This window comes from Oryx dammah, unplaced genomic scaffold (assembly GCF_014754425.2).
Source record: "Oryx dammah isolate SB20612 unplaced genomic scaffold, SCBI_Odam_1.1 HiC_scaffold_2, whole genome shotgun sequence".
NCBI lineage: Eukaryota > Metazoa > Chordata > Mammalia > Artiodactyla > Bovidae > Oryx > Oryx dammah.
The window spans coordinates 165079063-165087048 of NW_024070186.1; the positions used below are offsets into that span (position 1 = coordinate 165079063).

The 7986-nt window shown below is 48.3% G+C and overlaps 1 non-coding gene across 1 annotated transcript; it reads right to left on the reverse strand.

Annotated features, from left to right (window-relative positions):
* Window positions 1-7261: 7261 nt before the first annotated feature.
* Window positions 7262-7332, reverse strand: TRNAG-CCC. Its single transcript has one exon. It is a non-coding gene; the product is annotated as a tRNA-Gly (tRNA).
* Between the last annotated feature and the right edge of the window lie 654 nt (window positions 7333-7986).

The following is a 7986-nucleotide window of genomic DNA, read 5'->3' on the forward strand; positions in this document are numbered from 1 at the left end:
CTCCCCAGACTAGGGATCAAACCCATATCCCCTGCATTGGCAGGCAGATTCTTTTTTTTTTTTTTTAAACTTTCTATTTGTATTCACAATGTTGTGATAGTTTCAGATGGAGAGCAAAGAGAATTAGCCATCCATAAACATGTATCCAATGTCTCCCAAACTCCCCTCCCATCTAGGCTGCCCCATAGTTCTCTGTGCTATATAGTAGGTCCTTGTTGGTTATCCATTTTTAAAATTTTTTTAAAGCCTTTTCCTTCAAGTTAAATTTTATAAAAACAAAATCTTATTAAGCACCAGGATAAAGAGTCAATGGAAAAAAAAAAACTCAAAAAGGATTAACTTGTACATTTCTCAAGAGATGAATCTTGCAAAATGTCAGACTCCAATGTGGGTGTGCACTTGCTCATAAGACGGTGGTTCCGTTGTTATTTGGTTGCTGAGCTGTGTTTTACCCCTTTGCAATCCCATGGACTGGAGCCCACCAGGCTCCTCTCTCCATGGGATTTCCCAGGCAAGAATACTGGAGTGGGTTGCCATTTCCTTTTCCAAAATCTTTTTTTTTTTTTTAAGACTTTATTAAATTTGTTACCATAGTCCTTTGTTTTTTGGATTTTTGGCCCTGAGGTATATGGGAGCCTGGCTCCCTGACCAGGGATTGAACCAGCACCCCCTGCATTGGAAGTGAAGTGAAAGTCGCTTAGTCATGTCTGACACTTTCTGACCCCATGGACTATACAGTCCAGGGAATTCTATGGGCCAGAATACTGGAGTGGGTAGCCATTCCCTTCTCCAGAGGATCTTCCCAACCCAGGGATTGAACCCAGGTCTTCCGCCCTGCAGGCAGATTCTTTACCAGCTGAGCCACAAGGGAAGCCCAGGATTGGAAGGTGAAGTTCTAACCCCTGGATCACTAGGAAAGGCCCTGGTTATCCATCTTAAATACAGCAGTGTGTCCATGTGGCAGGCGGATTCGTTACCACAGGACTGCCAGGGAAGTCCTGGAGCGTGCATGTGAGCTTGGGGAAGACAGATGAAGAGATATTACAGAATGATAGATATTTGGTGATAAAAAGACCTGTCTTGGAGGTCCTCCAACTTGCATGCAGTGAGAATTATCCTCCTGCCCAGTCCCCGAGGTCCCCCTTTACGTTCTGCCCAGCTGTCAGGGGTGGAAGGATGCTCTGAGCACCTCAACTACCCCAGAGGGTTGTGGGCCAGCTCTCCGTTTTGCTGAGTTGGCAGTGGGACCTCATTTGTTAATTAACAGTAGATGGTGAGCTGTCCTCGTATTTTAATTAACCTAATGGCCTTCCCAGCACGACTCAGGTTCAGCTGTAGACATCACTGCAACTTTTAATGAAATAATGTGAAGAGCCATTAGGGAGGCACTTCCTGTCACTTGGCAGATAACCGGTTGGCAGTTGAGCCGAGGGAACACTTGGGTTTTAGTTTTAAGGCACGGCGCTTAATCTTTTAGTCATGCTTGAGGGCTTGATGGCCTTTTCGGCCCCAAACCAATTTGCTTGGCTTTGAAAGCGCGGCCAGAAGACATCTCACAAGCTCGGAGGCTGGAGCAGACGCTCTTGGTGTCTTGCCCACATCACCTTGGTCCCAGGGCCTCTGATCTTTGAGTGCCTGTGACACCTGGGACTGTGCCTGGGGCTTCCCTCGCTGGCCTGTGCTTGGCTGGACGAGCCGGGGTGGGTATCTTACCCGTACCTGTGGCTGTGACCTTGTTAGGAAGCAGGGACTCTGCAGGTGATCAAGTTAAGATGAGGTCATTAGGGTGGGCCTTCATCCGATATATGACTTTTATTGAGTGATGTCTGGCGGCGCTGGGTCTTCTTCGCTGCACGGGGCTTCTTGTTGCAGGGGCCTCTCTTGCTGCGGAACACGGGCTCTAGGGCCGGTGGGCTTTAGTAGTCATGGCTCACGGGCTTAGTTGCTCTGAGGCATGTGGGATCTTCCTGGACCAGGGATCGAACCCATGCTCCCTGTCCTGGCAGGTGGATTCTTCACTACTGGACCTCGAGGGAAGTCCCCAGGGTCTGCTTCTGAGACGGGGCCTGGCAAGTCCTGACTGCTGGCATGTGCACGTGAATGAGTACGTGTGCGTGTGTGCGCGTGCATGCATGCGTGTGCGTGCACGCATGTGTGCATGAGCACATGTGTGCATGTGTGCATGTGTGCGCACACTGTGTACTCTAAAGGCCTCGGCTCACAGTTTCCACTCTGAAGGGAAGGTAACTTCCTGTCTGAGTTGAGCCCTCAGACCCTGGCCCCGTGGACCAGCCATCACCTTCGTCTGCAGGGTCCTCGCCTTCCCCTCCCGATGGGGTCACAGCTGAGCGCCATCACCTCTGTGGGCTGAGAGGATGCTCTTGCCCTGTGGTCTGGCTCGTGCAGGTCAAGGTGGCCCCATCTTTCAGGTTCAGCTCTGGCTCGGCCACTGGAGAGGTCAACCTCAACTGCTCCACCACTGCACAGAGAGGCCAGCCGCCCTCTGAAGGGATTCCCCCACTTCTGAACTCCTTCCAGGAGTGGGAGCAAACCCAACACATGCCCTGTGACCCTGGTGGGTGTCTTCCTTCAGGACGGAGCTGCGGGTGGCTGGCCTCGGGTCAGTGTGCGCCCAGAAGGATCCCTCCACGGGCCACTGCATGGCCCCGTGTCTCTCTCCAGTGACACATTCCTGGCATTCCTGGAATGGCAGGAGCGCCCACGGGGACTGGCATTCCTGGTGCGATCACGGCCCCTGGGGAACCCTGGAGCCCTAAGAAAGACCTTCTCCCTGGGATACCAGGCTTGACTCAGGGCCATGTGAATTTGAGAATTACATCATGCATACACATGTTTATGCATAAGTAAAACACACAAATAGATGCAAACACTCTGACAGCTCGGGAAATACTGCGTGCTAAGTCGCTTGAGTTGTGTCCAACTCTTTGCGACCCCATGTTCTGCAGCCCGCCAGGCTCCTCTCTCCATGGGATTCTCCAAGCAAGAACATTGGAGCGGTTGCCTTTCCTCCTCCAGGGGATCTTCCCCATCTAGGGATGGAAGCCGCGTCTCTTATGTCTCCTGCGTTGGCAGGTGGGTTCTTTACTACTAGCGCCACCATGGGGTTGGCCACAAAGTTCGTTCAGAATTTTCTGCACGATCTTGCAAACTTTTTGGCCAACCAGGTATTTGGAGTGATCCGTGAACTGTTTCCTTGTTTCTTTTCTCCTTGTCCCTCGATGATAATTTCTTTCTCAGACTATTATATAAATACGAATATAGATCTAGGCACGGATAGATATAAACAGATGTAGATATAGATAGATAGCTATGGCTCAGATGTGGGCACCTCTCTATATATGTAGATACAGATTTGGATCAAGACACAGACATAAAGGTATAGCCATATCTATAGGTATAAATAGATACGGCGAGTGTATTTTTGAATGCCATTGTGCTGTCTGGGTGGTTTCGTGACTTTCTCTTACCCCTTGACGATTGTCTAGAAAGTTTTCCAGACCGAGAACATGTCTACCCACCTCATTCTTTTCAGCCAAGTTGCTCCCGCTTCTCCCCTGGACAATGCTGCCACAAACACATTTTAACAAACTCTTAGATCTTTCTGTAGGAGGGATTCCTGGAGGGAGAATTCTTGAGTTCAAAGGGAAGCACGTTTCAAATTTGGGGAGCTGCTTTCCCCAATTGCCCTCCAAAAAGGTTGAACCAATTTCTGCTCCCAGAGTAATTGGATTTGAATATGAAAAAGGACGCCGACCTCCTTTTGTACATAAGCTGGTGAAGTGGGCCAGATGCGTGACATGTAAATAGGTTAGGAGTAAGCAAGTCTGAACCGGCTTCCACTCAGCGATGCTTCATTTTTTCTTTTTTAGTGCCTGTATTTGAAAGTAAAAACAAACTGTATTACTTTCATGTGCTTTATATTTTAACATTTCCCTGATAGATACAAGACTTGCCTTTCTACCATGGCCATTTTGGAATCAGGGGTGTTTTCCGATATCAATCACAGGTGATCACAATGGAAGATGGGTCAAAGATTTACATACTGATAATTCACAGTCAAGATATTTGGGCTTTTGATTTTGTTTTACCTGTAGGTTCAGCCCCCATGGAAATGATCAACAGTTGACACTTATGCCTGGAGTTGTGAAAATGCAATGTGACCTTGAACTTTGGGGTTTACGTTGTACAGCTCCACTTCCTTCCTCACTTTCATTCCTTCCAGGTTTTCCTAATGGAGAACAATGGTGCCTGTATTGGGGGGGTCACCTGGATGTGAGAGGGTGTCTCTTTGGCTGTATCCTGGCTTCTGTCCTGTGCTGTGGTACTTGCAGAAAACGAACTGGTTGTTCTAAGTTGCGTGTGTGTGCCCACCATCAGAAGAGATGTCTAGGGCTCTTCAGAAATGGGTCAGACTTGGGGATGTTTAGGGGTGGATGGGAGAAGTCCTGACTCCAAGCACGTTGTTTCAGAGATTGTCTGTTTACTATTATTATTTCTGGAGGATGGTAGACTTGCAGGAAATTCTGCCAGAGGAGCTCAGAGGAGAAAGATGAGGTGCAGAACAGAACAGACAAGTCCTGTGCTGAGGACTCGTGTGTTGTAAGGATTCAGGGGGCTTCTGTTAGGCATGCAGACTCGAGGGCCCCACCTGGAGAGGTGGTCTCTGTCATCTGGGATGGGGGCCTCAGAATCTGAAACTTACTTGGCTTTGGGCGTTGGATTGGCCAAAGTCTTGTTAGCCAACATGGCTTGAGTGAAGGTTTGCACTGGGTTTGCTCTCTTGCACTTCCAGCATGGCTGTGAGAAACATGCCTTGGGTCACTGCTGGTCCCCGAGGAAGGAGGGACATGGAACAGAGTCACCTTAGGCCCTGGGGTCCTTGCAGGCCTGCACCTAGAAGCAGAGCTGCTCCAGGGGAGTATGAGAATCATCACTTACTATTGTGTGCCTCTTGGGATGGTTTGTTACGCAGCCATAGCTTACGGATACCAAGTTTTTTTTTTTCTTTTTCTGTGTGCGTTTCACCTATGTTTTTTCCCACTATCACAATTACTAAGAAAGATGTGATGTGTGGGACTTCCTTGCTAGTCCAGTGGTTAAGAATCTGCCCTGCAATGCAAGGGATGCAGGTTTGACCCCTGGTTGGGAACTAAGATCCAACATGCTGTGGAGAAACTAAGCCCATGAGTTGAAACTACTGAGCCCATGAGCCTTAACTAGAGAGTCTGTGCACTGCAGTGAAATATCCGGTATGATGCAGTAAGATCCTGCGTGTTGCAGCTAAGACCCGACACAGCCAAATGAACAAATATTTAAACAGAAATTGAACTGATTCTTAAAAAAAAAAGATATGTACCTCTCCAAAATCTTCACAGGCTGTGTATTTAGAGTGGGCAGCAATCATATTTATCTTGTTCCCATCACCTAAAATTCTACCTGGCACATGGCAGGACCTCATAAAGCACGTATTGAATAATGAAAGATGAACAAATGAAAGGAAGCAAGGATAAATGCGCTTAGGTTGCCCCAGTTCCTTGGCTGCCCTTGGATCCTTCCAGTTACATTTCCTTTGCTTCTTTTTGAAAGATTACTCTAATTTTAGTAGGAGTTAATTTTTATGATCTGCCCGAATCAAGCATGTAATAAAAAAACCCCAAAACCCAAAGCTTAATGAATATATCCAAGTTCAGTGCTCAGTTGACTAAGCTCTCCTCCTTCACCTTTGACTTATTTCCTGTTTGTAACAGTCCTGGGATGCAGGATTTCTTTCCCTTCCTTGGATGTGCCCATGACATGTGGCCTGTCTACCAGCAGGGGGCGTGAAGGAGCCACGTCTGTTATCTCCAGCTTGTGGTCCAGGGTCTTCCTGCAGCCGCCTCCCTTCTCAGTGGGTCCTGGCTCTCGCTGACCTGATTGATGCTAGGGCCCCATCTCTGAGAACCTGTGTGAAGTGTTCGAGTCTGGTCCTCTCTCCAAGAATATGCCTTCGTTCCCTGGGGTGCAGGAAGAATAAAGTTCCTTTTTTTTTTTTATGGTTAGGAAAACGTTAATGAAAAATGAACCATCAGTGAAATTAATTTCAAAGATTCATGCATTCCCCTTGACTAACAAGCCTGCACCTGTTCATTTGACATCCTTTATCCTCGTCTCCCCCCGCCCCTCTTCCCACCTTCTTAAAATTTTCATCTTTTCCCGAAGGCATCTGGAGGGTGCGTCGAGCAGTTAAATACACATATGACGGAATAGGGACACGGCTTGTTAATTAAAAGGGTGCTCTGCTACTTCAGTTTGGAAGAGATGAACCAGGCGGAGCAGAGTTACCATCCAGGAAGTGCTGGTGGGGTTTTTACGCGCTATGTAAAAGGCCCTGGTTTAATGGGACGGAAGCGACGTTCATTAGCTCTTCCTGGAGCTCCTCTGCCTCTGGCCTGGTCCGCGGGAGTCATCCTCTCTCCCGTCCTCCCTTTTCTCAGCATCACGACGGACACCCTCGTTGGATAAACCCACAGAGAGAATCGCCTGTATCCCCGGTTCCCCTCCCACATTCATCCAACTGTCCTCAGCTCCAGCATTCTTCTATTCATGCCACCGACCCCAAATCCTGCCATTATTTCCTTGCGGCTTGGATGAACGGAGGCCCGAGGGGCCCTTTCTGATTGGCAGCTCTCAGAGGTGAGGAGCTTGCAGTTTGTGAAAAGCCCTAGAGAAATCCCAAATTGTGACAACTGGGGCTTCTTAGGGTATGGCCCCCAGTTGCTGTCCACCCTCGTGTCTGCCCCCTTCATTCTTGGTTACCTCCTTTCGGCACCATGCAAGTGGGTCTATAATAGCTCTGAGAATGTCCTGGAGTCGTTCTCATCCTCTAGCCTTTTATGAACTTTGCCTGAGGCATATTACTCATCTTCCTTTTTAAAAACTTTGCATTAAAAAATGTAAAAATAATTGAGGTGTAACATCCATGCAGTGTGTATGAAATGTATGCATCTTAGTATGTAGCCTGCTGTGTTTAAATATGTGTACACCTGTGTAGGGACTCCCCAGGTAGCACTGGTGGTAAAGAACCAGCCTGCACGCATCCTTGGGTAACTGCAGCCCCAATCAGAATGGGGAGTGTCCAGTCACTCTGCCTTTTTGCAAGCCCTTGGCGTCGTTAATCTTTCTTTTTCTTTTTAAAGAGTATTGTATTAAAAAAAAATAATTTGCCTGTACCAGGTCTTAGCGACGGCATGCAAGCTCTTAGTTCCCTGACCTGGGATTGAACCTGGGCCCCTGCATTGGGAGTGCAGAGTCTTAGCACTGGACCACCAGGGAAGTCCTTCGTATTCTTCTAATTCCAGCCATTCTGCACGGAGTGTAGTGGTTCTCCATCTCCCCCTCCCCCGTTTTATTTATTTATTTTAAAATTTATTTATTTATTTTTGGCTGTGCTGGGCCTTCGTTGCTGCTTTTCTCTAGTTGTGGCAAGCGGGGCTGCTCTCTGCTTGTGGTGTGAGGGCTTCTCATTGCAGTGGCTTCTCTTGTTCCCGAGCGTGGGCTCTAGGCATGCGGACTTCTGTAGTTGTGGGGCACGGACTCAGTTGCTCTGTGGTGTGTGGGAACCTCCCAGACCAGGGATTGGCCGGCGGACTCTCATCCGCTGTACCAGTAGGGAAGTCCCAGGCTCCTATCACTTTAACACGTTTTCAGCCTTTGGACATGGTGGGATGTGAAACTCAGCCCCGTGCTCACTATGAGGTTTATGAAAAGAAGGCTGGTAGGAAGGCAAGCAGGAAGGTGAGAAAGATCCTTGAGAGTCTCCTCCACTTTTTTCTTTATTTTTTGGAAATGTGTTCACAGGGGGATCTATAACTGGGAGAGGAAGTCTGATAGTTCTTGATCAGATGGTTTTGCTCTATAAACATTCACCCTGCCTAGTCACTACCCATCTGTCCCCCTGCCCCCAATCCAGACCTGCTCTCGCCCTGT